Below are 19,899 nucleotides of genomic sequence, written 5' to 3'. Positions count from 1 at the left end.
CTCTGTTATATCGGCACCGACTCCTGCAAGAGTCTGACGAATCCAACAGAGTAAGCAATTTTTCATACAGCGTGCTACATTTTTATACCTGCATTGAGAAAGCATTAACACATCGTACATTCTGCGCCAATCCTGAGCTGTGCACGTATACTTTTAATTTGATTTCCTGGTCTGGCAGTTCGAGCTGGGCAAGCCACATTTCACTGAATGGGTTACAGCTAAGTAAACATCACGGTAATGCGTTTACGATCACCTATTGTCTGTATAATTTCTGCACGCCGCCCTACATTGTTCCTTATCAGCAAGGTGTAACATCTTTGCTGTCTTTACAGTTTCTCGTTTCTTTTTCATTGACCTTGGTATTCTCAAGTGCAGGTCGGGGGCTTGCACTCGCGGGAAGCCCCCGACCCGAATTTCTGGGCCCATGCCTCACAAAGGGGTGCGTTATGAGGGATAAGAAATTGCAGGTGTTAACTCTATTTATGAATCAGGCAATTTGTTGAATTACAGGAGCATAAAAGATTTATTATTTATTACCTTCAAATTAGTGATGTCACCGCCCATCTTGTACTTGGTGACCACCAGGTCCTTGGCAATCGTCTGCTCCTGGCTCTCGTCGTCCGACATCAAGTTCAAGCAACTCAGCCCTGTTTGTGTCTATATTTCTTATATTCTGGTTTGTCCTGGTGGGCCTGCGACTTTTGGAAAGGGCTGTTCTTGGCACTGCTGCCTCATTGTAAATAAATCTTAAATTGGAACACCACGATCTGTTAGTATCAGTAACTTGAGTTATATGCACATTCATGGGAATTTAGAATTTATATGTGGCCCCCGAGTCTCTATGAAACTTGGACACTTTGTTCTAAATTATAGTGGGGAGTGGTTATGACTGTCAGCGGTATTACATCAGTATTACAGTATCTTATCAGAAATTTTACACCAGCATGCACAGTCCAATTATCGATCACCTTGTAACCCCATTTCACCTGAAGACTGCACTAGTTTTTGACTCCCCATGTGCAATTCCACAGGAGATCTACAAGTAATATTTTGTTGGCAATGCTGTCGCACCCAGTCCATTGAAAGCAACGGGTAACGCTGTCAAATGCTGCACTGTCGGAGTTGCCGTCTTTCGGATGAGATGTTAAACCGTCTTCTCTCTCAGGTGGACTTAAAAAAATATCATGACATTATTTGAAGAAGAGCAGGGCAGTTCTCCCCGGTCTCCTGGCCAATATTCTTTGGCATGGCATTTTTTGGTTTAAACATCTCACGTTCCAGACAGCACTCAATCATCCTTTTTGGACTTCCCCTAAAGGCGTTCAAAGCCATTTCTAATCAAATAGTTATCCATTGTTTTTGTTAAGGACATAAGAAATAGGAGCAGGAGTAGGCCATATGGCCCCTCGAGCCTGCTCGCCATTCAATATGGCTGATCTTTTACATCAGCCCCATCCACCACCTTAAACATTAATTCCCTCCACCACAGGTGTACCGTGGCTGCAGTGTGTACCATCTACAAGATGCACTGCAGCAACTCGCCAAGGCTTTTTCGGCAGCACCTCCCAAATCCGCGACCTCTTCCGCCTAGAAGGACAAGGGCAGCAGGCGCATGGGAACACCACCACCTCCAAGTTCCCCTCCAAGTCACACACCATCCTGACTTAGAAGTATATCGCCGATCCTTCATCGTCGCTGGGTCAAAATCCTGGAACTCCCTACCTAACAGCATTGTGGGAGTACCATCACCCCACGGACTGCAGCGGTAAAAGAAGGTGGCTCACCACCACCTTCTCAAGGGCAACTAGGGATGGGCAATAAATGTTGGCATTGCCAGCGACGCCCTGATCCCATAAATGAATTTTTTTTTAAACTCCACTTTCCTGCAGTATCCCCATATCCCTTGATTTCATTAATGCCCAAAAATCTGCCACTCTCAGTCTTGAATATACTCATCAACTGAGCATCCACAGCCCTCTGGGGTAGAGAATTCACCCTCTGAGTGAAGAAAATTCTCCTCATCTCAGTCCTAAATGGCCGACCACTTATCCTGAGACTATGACCCCTAGTTCTAGACTCCCCAGCCAGGGGAAACAGCCTCTCAGTATCTACCCTGTCAAGCCCTCTAAGAATTTTACACATAATTTGTTAATCGACACATCATTAGCTGGGAGTCTGTCCCACATCTCCACAGCCTCTGGGGGGGGGGGGACAAATTCTTCTAATTTACTGTTTTGCATGAGCCTCGCTAGTTTTAAGGCATTTTTATATGGATTGGGTGGGGAAGAGGGGGTTGCGGGTGAGTGTCATAACCAACGGCAACTGTGTGGTTCTCCCTCTGCCATCTGTGCCTATAAGTACAAGTGACCTGACCTCAGGGGGAACTGATGGCATTGTAGACCCACAAATAATGTGTACAAGGCAGATCTAGCAATCTCCGGCCAGATCTACTGCCTCTTATCGTGTGATCTAAAGATTGGGGTGCTGAGGGTCCTGCTCATCTGCACTCATCAGCAGTGGGGTCTCCATATTACACAGCAGAGCCCAGCTAGCCTGTGGAGACAGGAATCCAGTGAAAACTCAATACCAGGGCGCACAAAGATGGATCTCCTAGACCTGAACATAGAAGAGGGAAGTATAGGTAGGTGCCCTATGACATTAACCAGGGCCAAAATGGTCTCCTGGACTGGTTTTGATTGCCTAAAGGAGTCGGTGAGGAATTTTCTAGATTTTTCCTCCTAATTGGCCTGGGTTTTATCTGGATTTTCACCTCTCCCAGGAGATTACAGGGCTTTAGAGTGGGGTGGGGTGGGGTGAGGTGGAGTGGAGTGGGGTGGGGTGGAGTGGAGTGGGGTGGGGGTGGGGTGGAGTGGGGTGGGGTGGGGTGGGGTGAGGTGGAGTGGGGTGGGGTGGGGTGGAGTGGGGTGGGGTGGGGTGGGGTGAGGTGGAGTGGAGTGGGGTGGGGGTGGGGGTGGGGTGGAGTGGGGTGGGGTGGGGTGGGGTGGGGTGAGGTGGAGTGGGGTGGGGTGGGGTGGGGTGAGGTGGGGTGGGGTGGGGTGGGGTGGAGTGGGGTGGGGTGGGGTGGGGTGAGGTGGAGTGGAGTGAGGTGGGGTGAGGTGGAGTGGAGTGGGGTGGGGTGGGGTGGGGTGGGGTGAGGTGGAGTGGAGTGGGGTGGGGTGAGGTGGAGTGGAGTGGGGTGGGGTGGGGTGGGGTGAGGTGGAGTGGAGTGGGGTGGGGTGAGGTGGAGTGGAGTGGGGTGGGGTGGAGTGGAGTGGGGTGGGGTGAGGTGGAGTGGAGTGGGGTGGGGTGAGATGGAGTGGAGTGGGGTGGGGTGGGGTGGGGTGAGGTGGAGTGGGGTGGGGTGGGGTGGGGTGGGGTGAGGTGAGGTGGAGTGGGGTGGGGTGAGGTGGAGTGGAGTGGGGTGGGGTGGGTGGGGTGAGGTGGGGTGGGGTGGGGTGAGGTGGAGTGGGGTGGGGTGGGGTGAGGTGGAGTGGAGTGGGGTGAGGTGGGGTGGGGTGAGGTGGAGTGGAGTGGGGTGAGGTGGACTGGGGTGGGGTGGGGTGAGGTGAGGTGGAGTGGGGTGGGGTGGGGTGAGGTGGAGTGGGGTGGGGTGGGGTGGGGTGAGGTGGAGTGGAGTGGGGTGGGGTGGAGTGGGGTGGGGTGAGGTGGAGTGGAGTGGGGTGGGGTGGGGTGGGGTGGGGTGGAGTGGAGTGGGGTGGGGTGGAGTGGGGTGGGGTGGAGTGGAGTGGGGTGGGGTGGGGTGAGGTGGGGTGAGGTGGAGTGGAGTGGGGTGGGGTGAGGTGGAGTGGAGTGGGTGGGGTGGAGTGGGGTGGGGTGGGGTGGGGTGAGGTGGAGTGGAGTGGGGTGGGGTGAGGTGGAGTGGAGTGGGGTGGGGTGAGGTGGAGTGGAGTGGGTGGGGTGGAGTGGGGTGGGGTGGAGTGGAGTGGGGTGGGGTGGGGTGAGGTGGAGTGGGGTGGGGTGAGGTGGAGTGGAGTGGGGTGGGGTGAGGTGGAGTGGAGTGGGTGGGGTGGAGTGGGGTGGGGTGGGGTGGGGTGAGGTGGAGTGGAGTGGGGTGGGGTGAGGTGGAGTGGGGTGGGGTGGAGTGGGGTGGGGTGAGGTGGAGTGGGGTGGAGTGGGGTGGGGTGGGGTGAGGTGGAGTGGAGTGGGGTGGGGTGAGGTGGAGTGGAGTGGGGTGGGGTGAGGTGGAGTGGGGTGGGGTGGGGTGAGGTGGAGTGGTGGGGTGGGGTGAGGTGGAGTGGGGTGGGGTGAGGTGGAGTGGGGGGGTGGGGTGAGGTGGGGCGGGGTGGGGTGGGGTGGGGTGGAGTGGGGTGAGGTGGAGTGGGGTGGGGTGGGGTGGAGTGGGGTGAGGTGGAGTGGGGTGGGGTGGGGTGGGGTGAGGTGGAGTGGGGTGAGGTGGAGTGGGGTGGGGTGAGGTTGAGTGGGGTGGGGTGAGGTGAGGTGGGGTGGGGCGGAGTGGGGTGGGGTGGGGCGGAGCGGGGCGGGGCGGGGCCGAGGTGGGGTGGGGCGGAGTGGGGTGAGGTGGAGTGGAGTGGGGTGGGGTGGGGTGGAGTGGGGCAGGGTGGGGTGGAGTGGGGTGGGGTGGAGTGGGGTGGGGTGGGGAGTCTAGATATTGTGATGCACAAGACATCGCAATTGAGTGGGACAGGCTGAATGGACCGATGTGTCTTTCCCTGTCCGCCATTGGCGTACGTTCGTATAAAAGTGCCTTCACGCAACCTGAGGTCTGGTTACAGGTTTGAATGACTCCCTTGGTGTCTGATATTTTATAAATTGTACGGTTTTGATACATTGTCGGACGTTATTCATAGTTGCTTGTACCAGTGAGCAGAGACATTGATCAGCCATGCCCCACCAGCCCCTGTCACTTGACAATGTTCATCGACGGATAACCACGACTCCATTACTGCACCGTTCATGGTTCTCTGGTTAGCTTTCTCCTAAGATCTGAGTAACAGCCTTGGACTCTAATGACACGTATCGCTTAACAAGCTTCGCATGTAGGGGGAGGTGCCAGGAAGGGAGGAGACTTGTTGCTTTATCTCAGCACCAGCAGCAGACCCTGCTGGACTTCTGCATCTGAAAAGCACCCGGAAACTTTAAGCTGACCGAAATGGCACAGAGAATGAGCACCAAATATTGCAGGTATGTCATTGGCAATAACACTGGAGCATGTTACTAAAGGAACCTACACTCAGTGAGGCTACTATGTTACTTAAAATGCATATATATATATATATATATATATATAAATATATAGAATTTGAATTCAAATACCTAAGGTTTATATAAGGAGGCGAATGCTGCATCAATCGTTCTTCTTTTGGTTCTAACTCAGTTACAGATTCCACAATAGATACAATAGCAAAATACTGCGGATGCTGGAAATCTGAAATAACAACAGAAAATGCTGGAAACACTCAGCAGGTCAGGCAGCATCGAGGAGAGAGAAACAGGGTCAATGTTTCGGGGCGAGGTTTCCAGTCCTGATGAAGGGTCCTCGACCCGAAACATTGACTCTGTTTCTCTCTCCTCGATGCTGCCTGACCTGTACAATGGATGTGCTGGTTGTCAAACTCCATTCACAATTAGAATTCCTCCCATTGTTATAATGCTTCAGTGATTCAGGAATATTTCTGTGCATGAACTAAGCGTGAGTTTGTGGTAAGAATATATTTGGTATCTTGAAATGTTGAGGTTGTGTTTAACTTAATGGACTTGTTCGACACAAGTTAAATATGTCTTATATAGACTTGGTGAGCATTTTATTTACAATTAGTTTATCTGATTCATGCGCATGCAAATGTTCTACTCGTTGAGGTCATACAGCGAGCCCCACTCACAGCCGTCTCACGCCTCCCCACAATGGCATCCAGCCACCTTTCATTTCCATTTCCTGGAACGTCTCCCTTTCCTTCCTGTAGGTTTCATGTCCCGAACCCTTGTGCCCCACCTTACCCTCGTCGTAGAATGGGAACGGGCAGCTTTCCCCATGGGCCTGTGCCCACGCCGCTTTTTGATTCAGCGGATGAGCATACCCACCATTTTTCCGTCCCCTGGCTTTGGGGAAACACCCGAGGACCACTGGCAGCATGGCTGAGATTGGAGACTCACCACACCAGGTGCCACAGGCACAAATCCGCATCCGATTGGGGCCGTGGCACCATTTGATGGCGTAGCCACGTTCCACAGCAACGTTCCACTCTGCAGCCCATGATTTTGCTGCCTTTTCACTGCTCACAGATCCTTTAAGATGAACTTTTCCTTGACAGTTCAATTATTTGTGTCATCCTGACTCTGCTGCTGGTCTCCGCTGTAACCATGCAAACACTTTGCTCTCTTTTAATTTACAGTCACACCCTCTTATGATAAAGACTCAAAGGGTAGCCAGCAAATGGCTTACATTATGCAGGTTCACGTTATGAAGGGTTTCAGTCGATGTTTTCTCCTTTCAATCTCCTCCATTCCTCACCTGAAGGGGCTGACCTGCTAGGGTAGAGTTCCACAGGTGTTAGCAGCCTGCTAAGCAGCTCATTCAAGCAGCCATTCTCAATATGTGAGCCTAGATGATGAGTATTAATGGGCTATTCCTCTGCAGAGGACATCACAGTCAAACCCAACATAGACTCATGGAAAGACCGTCACCTCCAGGTTCCCCTCCAAGTCACACGCCACCCTGACTTGGACATGTATCGGCCGTTCCTTCATCGTCGCTGGGTCAGAATCCTGGAACACCCTCCCTAACTGTGGGAGCCCCCTCACCACACGGACTGCAGCGGTTCAAGAAGGCAGCTCACCACCATCTTCTCAAGGGCAATTAGGGATGGGCAATAAATCTTGGCCCAGTGACGTCCGTATCCCAAGAATGAATATTAAAAAAAATATATATATACTCACCTCGCTGGAAAGTGATCAGGAGCTGCCAAGCCCAGAAGATAGTGACGCCAATTGCAATACTCTCACTGCCCCGTGGCAGAGACTAGCTAACACAGCACAGGCTGAGGTTTGATCGTCCCTGCTCATTTTAATTGGGGTTCAGCTGGGGTCAGGTAAAGAAAAGAAATCACTGGTTACGATGCGAGGTCCTGTTGTTTGTTATAATGAGGCTAGACTGCATTTATTAACACAAATTTATCGTTGGGATTATGTCAGGATGTCTTTGGGGAGAATCAGCTTTGTTTACTGGAACATGTTTGCATTCATTATTCAAAGGGATAAATTAGTCTTTCTAAAAATACAATGGCAGGTTGCTGGATTCATGCCATTCGATAGAGTTTGGTGTTTCCGATTCCCCCGACTTGTGAAGCTGCCAGGATACCAACACCTTCAGCTGTCAGTTGGAGTATCAGGAGTGCACAATTTCAAATTCACATGAAACATGCATCAACGCACACTATTGTACCAGCATTTCAGTAGATTAGTCAATTATTTATTGTTAGTGCTCGATGGGATCATTATTCTTTCGGTCAGACGGGTGTGTCTGATGTTCCCCATCATCATGATTAGCAGCTTACACGTAACGTGACACTCCGCGTCCAGCAATGTGGAATCTCTATATGACTTGGGTTTGGAGACTGGAACATGGTGATGAGTTTCTGGGCAGGCCAAATACCGAGCTTTCCAAACAAAACATATTTTGCATCTTGCTTCCTTCTTTTGATTTGATCCACGAGCTATGAACAGGTCTGTGTCCTGTCTATCTATCCAGTTGTCGGGTCCATCCATTCATTTATCCGCCCAACGAATGATCAATGTGTCCATCTGTCTATGTATGTTTGTATGGACCATGTACAGTAGGCACCTCAAAGCACTGGAGAGGTACCACCAACGCTGCCTCCGCAAGATCCTGCAAATCCATTGGCAGGATAGGCGCACCAACGTCAGTGTTCTCGCTCAGGCCAACATCCCCAGCATCGAAGCTTTGACCACGCTCGATCAGCTCCGATGGACGGGTCACATCGTCTGCATGCCAGATACAAGACTCCCAAAACAAGCGCCCTACTCGGAGCTCCGACACGGCAAGAGAGCCCCAGGCAGGCAGAGGAAACACTTCAAGGACACCCTCAAAGCCTCCTTGAAAAAGTGCAACATTCCCACTGACACCTGGGAATCCCTGCCACAAGACCGCACAAAGTGGAGGAGAGCATCCGGGAAGGCACCGAACACCTTGAGTCCCTTCGCCGGGAGGAAGCGGAATCCAAGCGTAAACAGCGGAAGGAACGCACGTCAACCCAAGCACCCCACCCACCCGCCCCTTCAAACACTGTCTGCCCCATCTGTGACAGAGACTATAGGTCCCGCATTGGACTCATCAGTCACCTGAGAACTCATTTTTACTGCGAATGCAAGTCATCCTCGGTTCCGAGGGACTGCCTAAGAAGAAGAAGTATCCATCTATCTGTCTATGTGTATATCTATCTATGTCTGTATATGTCTACCTGTCTATGTATGTATATATGTCTGTGTGTTTGTGTTTATGTATCTATCTATGCATATATGCATCTATTTGTCAATGTACATATTTATATGTGTAATATACATAGCTATCTGTCTCTCTGTGTATGTATTTATGCATCTATCTGCCTACAGTACAGCCTTGGTATATTCAATTCAATACATCAACATATTGAAGTTTTGTCATGATCTCATTCCCCTGCATAAAGTGCCAATTAGTGCAACATTAGGCTCATTTTATGCAGCCTCTCTATGGACTGATGTTCCACTGTCTTGGCTATGCATCCCCTCATTCCATTTGCTTTTTAAATCCCCATTGACGTTGATAGCGACAAGTCTATTGTTTTTTTTGTATTCGTTCACGGGATGTGGGCGTCGCTGGCAAGGCCGGCATTTATTGCCCATCCCAAATTGCCCTCGAGAAGGTGGTGGTGAGCCGCCGCCTTGAACCGCTGCAGTCCGCGCGGTGAAGGTACTCCCAGAGTGCCACTCCCGTTTTACTATGTTCAGTGTCGCAGTGCATGACCTGAAAACTTACAGAACCAGTCAGACAAAGGAGACAAGAATTTCCCTGAACCTGCTGACAGTCTAAGGATTAACATTTATTTTAAGAACTCATTCAAATTCAATTTTTCCGCCTACATCATAGAGAAGAGGGGCTGTCAAATTAGAGAAGAATTTTTCTTCTGTAATCTCTAGATTATGATATTCATAAGCAGTGGCTTCATTGCTCTGCAGTTAACATTTGATTAATATTTATATTTACTGTGCTCTGCAGTCCCCTGGACTCATATTACAGCCTTCGAGACAAACATCCCGTGGATTATTTTGCTAAATCCAATCGGGGGAAACGTCTCTACAGAGGAGACAAGGTGAGCACTATCCAGAGTGGAGCTGACAGTGTATTCACGTGTTAAAGCTGTTATGGCTGGAAATCTGAAATATAAGCAGAAAATGTTCAAAAATGCACAGCAAGTCAGTCAGCTTCTGAAAGGGAAAGATAGCTGAGCATCTCAGGTGCTACCCTTCGTCACTCGAATGAGGTGTCCCTGCTGAAACGTTTCTCTAATCTTTCTCTTTTAGTTGCTGGCCAACCTATTATGCATTCTGAGCATTTCCTGCTCCTAAGGTCAGCTCAGCGAGGATATAACTCGGAGTTAATTGTTAGCGCATTCACTCTGTACCATTTATTATCAATATAATTAGGACCCTGTCCTGTTGCTCACAGTGAGATGGAGAATAGGCTATTTTATAATAACGAGTGTTATACCATGTAAAGTACAAAGGTGTTCAGAATACAGCCCCTACTAAAAAGAAAGAAAGACTTACATTTATATAGTGCCTTGCACAACTTCAGGACGTACCAAGGCGCTTTACAGCCTCTTTTACAATACATAAGAACATAAAAAATAGGAGCAGGAGTAGGCCATATGGCCCCTCGAGCCTGCTCCGCCATTCAATAAGATCATGGCTGATCTTCTACCTCAACTCCACCTTCTCGCCCCATCCTCGTATCCCTTGATTCCCTTAGTGCCCTAAAATCTATTGATCTCAGTCTTGAATATATTCATCCACAGTCCTCTGGGGGAGAGAATTCCAAAGAATTCCAATACTTTTGACGTTTAGTCACTGTTATAATGTAGGAAACGCAACAGCCAATTTGTGCACAGCAAGGTCCCATAAACAGCAATGATGTTGCAACAATGACCAGATAATCTGCTTTAGCGATGTTGCTTGAGGAATGAATGTTGGCCAAGGAGGACTCCCCTGCTCTACTTCAAAATAGTGCCGCAGGATCTTTTATGTCCACCTGAGAGGGTGGATTAACATCTCATCCGAAAGACGGCACCTCCGACAGTGTGGCATTCCCTCAGCACTGCAGTGGAGAGTCAGCCTGGACTATGTGCTCAAGTCTCTGGGGTGGGGACTTGAACCCACAACCTTCTGACCCAGTGGCGAGAGGGCTGCCCACTGAGCCATGGCTATTGAGAACTGACTGAGCACTTCTATAATGGATGAAAACGAAAGATTATGAAGGCCACGGACAAGTCCTTCAGTTCCAACAGGGCATGGCAACTGTACAAAGCACCTCATTTATAAATATATTGTCTAATATAACGTGCTCTTGCTCTTAATCATGGGCTCTAAAAATTATATCAAACCACAATAAAGAATTTGACCATAGAAGAGAGGTGCTTTGCAATATGGACTTTGGGAATGAAAGTGCTCGCAGTACGATTTTAGTTTGTGATTTGTTTGGATATTCAGATGGAGAGAATGAAAAAGAAAGAGAACTTTGCGCTCTCTCCATTCCCCTCAGCCTCAATGTTATCTGAGGGCTTCGCACCAACCAGGCTTGTGAGTAATACAACCTTTCATTTCTATTTAGTGAGGGTGAGAGGGGTGAAGATGGGCGCGTGTTTCTAAATCTTCTGAAGTCCTGCAGTGTGGCTTAAGAAGAAGGTAGACTAAATGAAGGCCTAGGCTCATCACCGTCACGTTAAAGGGGACAGGAGGAGTTCAGAGGGCGCGTCACCCCTAGATACTGCTCTTGCACCTCACCCTTAAAGTAGTGTTTGCGAAGTAGCCCACTCTACTGATCGAGGGTTGCCAACTATGGTCAGTCGTATTCCAAAAGGGGTTTCATCGCAAGGCCTCCCATCACCAACTGCCCCGCCCCCACGTTCCTGCCATTGGTCACCCCACACGCCCATCCTTGCAGCGCACCGCCTTCCCACACCGATTGGAAAGCGAACAGGCTCTTCGTTATTCAATTGGCAGATTCTTGACTGTCAGTCAGACAGCCTTTTTTCCCCATCTCCAATATGTTTTTAAGTAAAAACAAAAGTGTTCAAAGTAAATGAAGAAGAAACATACAATTTTTTTCCCCAATTGTTCAGTGTCCAGGAAATTAATCTTTAATTCCTGGAGACTCCAGGACAGTTCTGGAGAGTTGGCGACTCTGTACTGGTCACAGGTGGCGCACCATCTGTGGACACCATCATGAGAGGATGCCTGCATTTCTCTATAATAATCAATAATCTTCTAACAAAGTCATGAACTGCATGGCTCTGAAACTGGTCAATTCTGAGAATGCAGTTTCATTAGTAAGTCATTAATTATGGAGAAAAAATACAAGTATTCGTCCATTATTATTAAAAGAAGAATTCCCACCTCAAAGTTTGCCACGGAACAAATATAGAAGTTTTTATAGTGTCACAAACACCCCCCCCCCTCAAAATCTGAGAATATCTGCTGTCTTACAATGTTGTTGTGTACAATGTGTGAGAATAATGAGTGGTACCTGCTGTCACCTTCGCTGAGCTTCTTGTGGTTCAGGAACTGGGGTGATGATTAATGGCTGGATGCATTACCTGTGTAGCTCTGATCTGCCGGTACTTGCATACAGACCTTTCGGACTAAGCACCTTCGCCGAGTCTCAGTCCCCCATAACAGAGCTGTAAGATGGCAAATGGCAGTAGAGTTATTTACATTTTAAGCTGGAAAGTCTAGCATCACCTTATGTAATTTCAAGGGTGGTATCTAGCCATAACTCGCAATCCCTCGCTATCTTTTAGCCATCCTGTCATCGGCCTGCTTTTGGCGGGAATATGAGACCGGTGCGCCTCCGAGCTCTCACACTGACCGACACCCCGAATACACACGGAGAAGGTGGACTTTTCTTATTGGAAGACTTAGATGTTTTCGACCTCTATCAGGTAACTTATCCGACATATTCTTTGCATCATTATAGTATTCATTACCCGTAGATGCCATTTAGCATCCACGGAAACCTCCTTACCCAAGTGCCTGCAGTCAGATTGTGCCGTTATTGCAGAATGGATGGAGGTTGTAGCAAGTAGCATGGCAACATGTTAACATAGACATTAACTAGCAGAATTTTCCAGCTCTGATTTGTCTCGGGACTTGTTCTTTCAGGTTCTAAGAGAAAAGACTCAGCCATGTATTAACAACAACTTGATTTTAGAATAATATACCAGATATCTCAAGGCACTTTACAGAGGAATAATAAGGGGACGGGTCCTACATAGGATGTACAGCATAGCAACAGGCCATTCAGCCCAACTGGTTCATGTCGGTGTTTATGCTCCACACGAGCCTCCTCCCACTAGTCTTCATCTAAGCCTATCAGCATATCCTTCTATTACTCCCCCCCCCACCCGCCCCACCGTGTGTTTATCTATTATCTCTCCTGAGGTGGGGAGAGAGATTAAGAGATGACTGAAGACCAGATCAAAAAGCTGGGCTTTGAGGATGTTTTTGAAGGAGTATAGAAAAGGAGAGGGCGAAGGTGGGGGAGTTCCAGAGACTAGGGTTGAGGCAATTGAAAGCTGTGCCTCCAATGGTGGGTGAAGGGAGGGGGGAGTCAGAGGACAACAGTAGTTTATTCTGAGGTGCTTCTCTTACCATTTCCATCTGTCTCCCTAGTCTGCTGTGTTCTCCTCACACTCAGCCATCCACCTGTGCTGGCTCTCCCCTCTCCCCCTTGTAGTGTATGTACCCGTCTACCTTTAAGGGAACTATTGAATGTCACCGTTCACCTTTAAGAGAACTACTTTAGGTGTGGCACTATTTGTTTGGCTTCTGTATACTGTAATACCGATGGTGACCACACCAGTATATAAGTGTTGTGGCAGGATTGCTGGGGCAGATTCGCCCTGACCTCTGAATAGTAAAGACCTGTTTGTTTGTATTCCTGAAGTCTGTGTATTTATTTACTGCACAACCCACAGACTTTACAGTGGCGACGAGTCCGATCGTACCCTGCGGCAAGATTACCAAAAGCAACGAAGAGCGTCGAAGAGAGACAACCGCCCTCGTCGTGCTACCAAAAGAAAACACGAGGCTGCAACAACAGAAAGCAGGAAGACTAACAACAAAAGCTGTATCAGCAACAGGCACTGACTACCCTTCTGCCACGGTGCGGAGTGAGCCGACCAGCAAGAAACAAGGCGGCCGAAGAGACTGTGAGTAGGGGAAGGTGTAGAAGTATCCGGAGGATAAGGGCAGAGCATTCGACCTCGGTCGAGGGGGAGCTGTGCCGACCAAAAGTCGGGTCCAACGGCGTCGGGTGACAGCCGGACCGCGATCGGCGGGAAAAATCCGGGCAGCGACCGCAGCCACGAAGCGCTGAGCCTGCGAGTAGGCGCGGGAAGAGAAACCCAGCTGCAGCTGGGGAGGGAAACACCGGTCTGCGAGAGGGCTGGGGAGGCGAACGGGAACCGTGCGGGTGAGAGCCGGGTGCGGAGAGAGAGACTGCGAGGAGCCAGTCCAGCGGCTGAGCTGTTCTCCACCGACGGGGTACTCAGAGCCGGCAAAACCGAACGTGCGGGAGTGGGTGAGAGACACAGCCGAAAACGGGGTGAGAGACTGCGTGAGAGCCAGTCCAGCGGCTGAGCTGTTCTCCACCAACGGGGTACCCAGGGCCGGTAACACCGAACGTGCGGGTGAGAGAGCGACAGAGCCGGGTACGGAGAGAGAGACTGCGCGAGAGCCAGTCCAGCGGCTGAACTGTCCTCCGTTAACGGGGTGTACCCAGCGCCGGTAGAGCCGTGCGGGCGGGAGGAAAAGACATAGCCGAGTAAGGGGAGCTGTGCGGTAGCCAGCCAGCGGCTGAACCTGTCCGCTGTGGGGGAAGCGTACCCCTTCCACCGGGAAGAAACGCGGGAAGCCGCCATTAGGCGGAGAAGACGCCAGAAGCGGGAAACCGCCATTGAAGTGGGCGGGGCGAGAAAGGAAGAGCGGGAAACCGCCATTTTCGCGGGAAAACCGCCATCTTGATTGACATACCGCCATTGAAGTGGGCGGGGAGAGAAGGAAAGAGCGGGAAACCGCCGATTTCGCGGGAAAACCGCCATCTTAGAAACAAACAAGTAAATAAGAATACTTAAAGAAATACTGGTGCTGCTCCCAAGGGAAGAAAGATGCCTAAGCGAGGGAATATTAACGACTTTAATTCTGAAATAGAAGACTGGGCCACGTACGTGGAACGCATAGAGATCTATTGCGAAGCCAACAAAATAGAGGAAGACGACAAGGCGATAACATTGCTAAACTCGATGGGGGCAAAAACATACGGGCTCTTGAAGCATCTAATAGCACCAAATAAACCAGCGGATCAGACCTTCGAAGAGATTGTGGCTGTGCTGAAGGATCACTTGAACCCCACACCGCTGATGCTGGCTGAACGATTCAAATTCTACGCAAGAACGCAGAAGAAAGACGAAAGCAATGCGGAATACTTGGTCGAACTGCGTAGGCTAGCGAAATACTGCCAGTTCGGAGGGAATCTGACAGAAGCGCTGCGGGACAAGTTCGTATGCGGATTGTCCAAAGAAGGGACGCAGAAGCGACTACTGGAAGAGAACGACCTCACACTGGACAGGGCTGTCCTTATAGCTGCATCGCACGAAGCCGCAGCGAAAGGAACGGCGGAAATGCAACTAAAGGCGGCGGCACTCGGGGTGGACCAAATTACTGCGAGCACAACAAAATGCTACCGTTGTGGGAAAACAACGCACGACCAGAATCAATGCTGGTTTAAGAACCAAGAGTGTAGGAAATGTGGCAAACTGGGTCACATCGCGAAGGTATGCCGGTCCGGGAAGAAGACCAACAATCAACGGAAGCCACCACAGGAGAAGTACAACAGGGTACATCAGGTGGCTGAGAAGAGTGCAGACGAACAGAATTCAGACTCAGACCCAAACAACCAGGAGCTGGGTAGTCTGCGAATCCACAATGTGGGGAAAGAGACTGATCTGCAAACGATCTGGGTCGTACTGAAAATAGCTGGAGTCCAAGTGAGAATGGGGCTGGACACTGGATCAGCTCTATCAGTCATCAACCGAAGGGACTACCACCGGCTATTCTCTCACATACCTTTAAGAAATACCAAGTTCGTATTACAGACATATACGGGGCAGAACGTATACCCCATGGGGAAAATAAGAGTCAAGGTGAGAGATAGAGGGAAAGAACACCCAAGAATGAATTTGTACCTAGTACCTGAAGGAGGACCACCACTTCTAGGACGGGAGTGGATTAAGAAAATAGATATGGAATGGCACTACCTAAAAGCCATAATGAGGGAGGACTCGGTGCAAGCTATCAGCTCAGATTCTGAAATGGATGACGATAAGACCAATGCAATTATGGAAGACAAGGCTAAAAGGGACTTGCCGACGATGGGGAAGGAAACGCAGACATGCAGAAGGACTTATGTTACCAAGAAGAATAAAGCTGCAGAGCAGAACTCAAGGTTGACAGAGAATTCTGAGCCTGTTCAAGCAAAGGATTCATCCACAACGGAAGAACACCGAGTTCGGACTCAAACTTATGTCAAAGTACGACAACAATTAGAACAGTTGAGTGACCGTCTCATACAAGAGATGAAAAATATGGAAAGGTTCTGGGACACCGAATGGGAGAACCTGGAAAGACAACAGAGACAGCTAGCTCAAGCAGAGAGCGACCATAGAGCCATCGTGGCCAAATACCAATCACATTCCCCTGATGCTGTTCAGAAACTAGAATATTTACAGAACGAACCAAAGGAAGAGGAATCTTCAGGAAGCCAGGATTTTATCCCAGTTCATCTCTACGACTCGTTGCAAGCAGAGTGTAACAAGTTGAAAGAACAGTATGAACTGGTCCAGACTACCATTCTGGAAGGGGTTAACTCAGCAACCTCCGAAAAGCTAGTTTCAATAGAAGCATATGAACAACTAAAGGTTGAACATGAGCAGGAAGTCCAAAGGCTACAGGGAATTCTGGATGAGCTCAAAGCCAAGACAGACTCATCGGTAGAGGTTCCATTCATCGATGAGAAAGTAGAGGTGAAAGACATGGCAGAACATGAAAGACAAGATGTCCAAGAACTCATAATAATATTGAAGGAAACCCAAGACAAATATGAGGCGGCAATGACCGAGGTTCAACGACTTGAAGAACAGTTTCAACTGGGAATCCTTTCAGTAAAGAAAAAAGAAACAGTGAGGAACACCGAGACTGTAAGAATGGGCCCTGAACATGAGCGAGAGAGCATCAAGGTGCAATTTCTCCGAGCACTGGAAACCAAAGTACAAGAGGGAGCGAAGGTGAAAGCATTGGAGAACAAGGTGGATGAAATGGAGAAGACTCTGATCCACCGTGTTCCCAGGGAAGAGTTAACGGTCAGCCAACTTCTTCATATGCTGAAGGACAGGACTCTGCAAGGGGAACAATTTGAACACGAGCTTCAATCTTCAGGGGGAAGGAGTTCGGAACTCCCAAAAGTCACGGAGATAGCTGAGGTGGCAACACAGATTTCACAAGGATGCCAAAAGTACGTTGAATCACGGCAAGGTGAACAGAAGAATGTGGAACCCGTTACTTCAGTAGAAGGATCAAATAGCCTGATAACGCAATTCCCGATGGAAGGGAAGGTATTGAACTCACAAATGAGGTCCGTCGTAAAGGAATGGCAGATAACCCAGGAAGAGCGGGATGAATATGAATGCATGCAGAAGGCTTTTCAAGAAAGATATCTAGGGAAGGAACCACCGTCAGCTAACGTCCAGATGGGTGAGGAGGAAGAAGAAGGCTCTCTCGCTGGCGTAACTCAGGACGAACCCGAATATGACCATGACCTGTTGAGTGACACTGAATATTACGAGGATGTGGTCTGCCCAGTTTGTGATGAAAACTCCCAAAGTGCTGAAATCTGGATGAAGCACTTAAGGTCTAAGGAACATAGAGAGTTGGTGGCGCTACAGCTGGCAGCCGAGAAAGGAGCTCCGAGAGTTTCAAAAAGGCAGAAAAGAAAAAGAAGAAGCAGAAGATAATAACTGTCTAAAATATTAGCACTTCTACCATCTCAAGCGGGACACTACGAAAGGAGCTAAATTAGTTGGAAAACTGGAAAAGGTCAAGACAGCCAGTTGGTTGTAAAAGTCCGCACTGCTGGTTCAACAGGACGAAAGTTCAAGCTGTTACGTCAAGAAAAAGGCTATGGAGGAGTCACGCTAGCCAGGTGAACCGGCTACACCACAGAGATGTTGTTCGGAACGAGTCAAGATCAGAGACTGCATCTATGAACTGTTTCCGCAGAGACTGAACCTGTGAACTGTTTCCACCGAGATTATATCTGTAAATTGTTTTATATGACGTTGACTCCACCGAGGTTATATCTGTAATTTGTTTTATGGGAAGTTGAAGATATGTATGTTTAACGGGGACGCTGTAAGTAATAAGCTAAAAAGGGAGGATTGTAGTGTATGTACCCGTCTACCTTTAAGGGAACTATTGAATGTCACCGTTCACCTTTAAGAGAACTACTTTAGGTGTGGCACTATTTGTTTGGCTTCTGTATACTGTAATACCGATGGTGACCACACCAGTATATAAGTGTTGTGGCAGGATTGCTGGGGCAGATTCGCCCTGACCTCTGAATAGTAAAGACCTGTTTGTTTGTATTCCTGAAGTCTGTGTATTTATTTACTGCACAACCCACAGACGTTACACCCCTCTAGACATATTCACTTGCATTAGACATAATTGACTGATCGCATGACTATATAACCGTGCAGATCTCACTCGCAGTGCTGTGCTGTTGTGATTGCAGCTGGAGAATGGAACCCTTCACAAGCCGATCTCAGGCACCGAGCGGGACAGTGGAAGGCACCTCCCCATCATTCCCGACAGGAGGATGCCTGTCCATCCAAGGTTGGGCCTCAACCGCCGACAATCTTCCGTGCCCCTTTCCAGAACAATCCACAACTCCGCTTCATCCACTCCCTCACACAGGTTGTTAGGATTTTCAAGCGAGAACAAGTCACCTGATTTAGCGACGGAGAGGACAGGGAAGCTGTCTTTGGCAGAAGACAACCGCTTCAGAAGCAGAAAGGTAGAGGCATGAGAATTGTGCTTAACTCATTGTAAGTAACTGCACTTGGAGCAGAAAGTGTGGCCAGTGGGCGGTGGGAGGATTCCGTGTGATAAAAAACAACAACTTGCATTTATATAGCGCCTTTAACGTAGTAAAATGTCCCAAGGCGCTTCACAGGAGCGATTATCAAACAAAATTTGACACGGAGCCACATAAGGAGATCCTAGGACAGGTGACCAAAAGCTTGGTCAAAGAGGTAGGTTTTAAGGAGCATCTTAAAGGAGGAAAGAGAGAGAGAGATGTGGAGAGGTTTAAGGAGGGAATTCCAGAGCTTAGGGGCTAGGCTGCTGAAGGCACGGCCGCCAATGGTCGATCGATTAAAATCAGGGATAAAGGGCTGCTCATTTCTGTATCAAATTCATATTCAGTGCGATTGTCTCTCCATAAGAGTTCAATCGATATGATTGACTATCGGACACTTCCATCAAATACAACAATCCACAGAAAAATCAGCCAGGGAATTCTTCATGAACACGTCTGTGATGTCACTACACATAACAAACAGGCGACTCATTCCCCACTCTCTGGCCGCAAACCTGTGCCCAATGTTCTTTAGCGAAATGTGACTTTTGATAAGTACCTAGCCTATATTTTGTGCCTTTACTATTTATTGAACCAATTGAAAATATAGAACTATTGCACTGAAGTAATAATCCTATGTTTATAACACACAGCAGCACTGTTAGAGTTAGACAGCAAATACTAAGGCCGAAAACTGGCTACTTCAGTTAGTGAAATCCTTTAGCCAGGGCTGTCCCCTTCTCTGACAACTTTTCCCCTTCCTTCACTGAAGGTGCTGACTCTCGCTGTGGTACAGTTCCATGGTCACTAGGAAGAGAGTAATAGACTTCAAGAAGACATAGGCAGGCTGGTGGAATGGGCGGACACATGGCTGATGAAATTCAATGCAGAGAAATGTGAGGTGATACATTTTCGTAGGAGGGATGAGGAGAGACAATACACACTAAATGGTACAATTTTAAAGAGGGTGCCTCTCTTCCAATTCTCCGTGCATGAGCCTAAAGCAGGCTGTTTGACAATAAAGTCCAATATTGTCCTTGTCCAAGTTCACATGCATGGACTTTCCAGCTGGAGTCACTGGATAGTAGATTTAATATAGGGGAAAATTTGGTTGGTTAGCGCCTTCCGTTAGCGCCTCTGGGGGGCGCTAACGGGGCACTAGGGACTTAGCGCCGAGCGCGGCGATTTTAGCGGCGCTCGCGAAATTGACCAGTCATTTTGCGGCGGCGCTAAACACCACCGCCACGATCTCCTGCGCCTGCAGATCGTGACATCAGTCAAGCGTGCAATGCCCCGGTAGCACCCCGGACCAGATATTGTGTCGCGCCCCCTGCCTTAGTGCCTGCCGCTAGGAACGACCGGTAGAGGGGAACGTTTTTAAGTCGGGAAGGGGCTGAGGGAGCGCTATTTATAGGAGGGCACTTCCTGCCTTTTCTTGTCGGCAAAATTTTTGGTTT

Source organism: Somniosus microcephalus, chromosome 23 (assembly GCF_052327205.1).
Source record: "Somniosus microcephalus isolate GS21.2 chromosome 23, FLI_Smic_1.0, whole genome shotgun sequence".
Classification (NCBI taxonomy): Eukaryota; Metazoa; Chordata; class Chondrichthyes; order Squaliformes; family Somniosidae; genus Somniosus; species Somniosus microcephalus.
The sequence above is the reverse complement of the archived record's forward strand: the minus strand, read 5'-3'. Positions refer to the sequence as shown.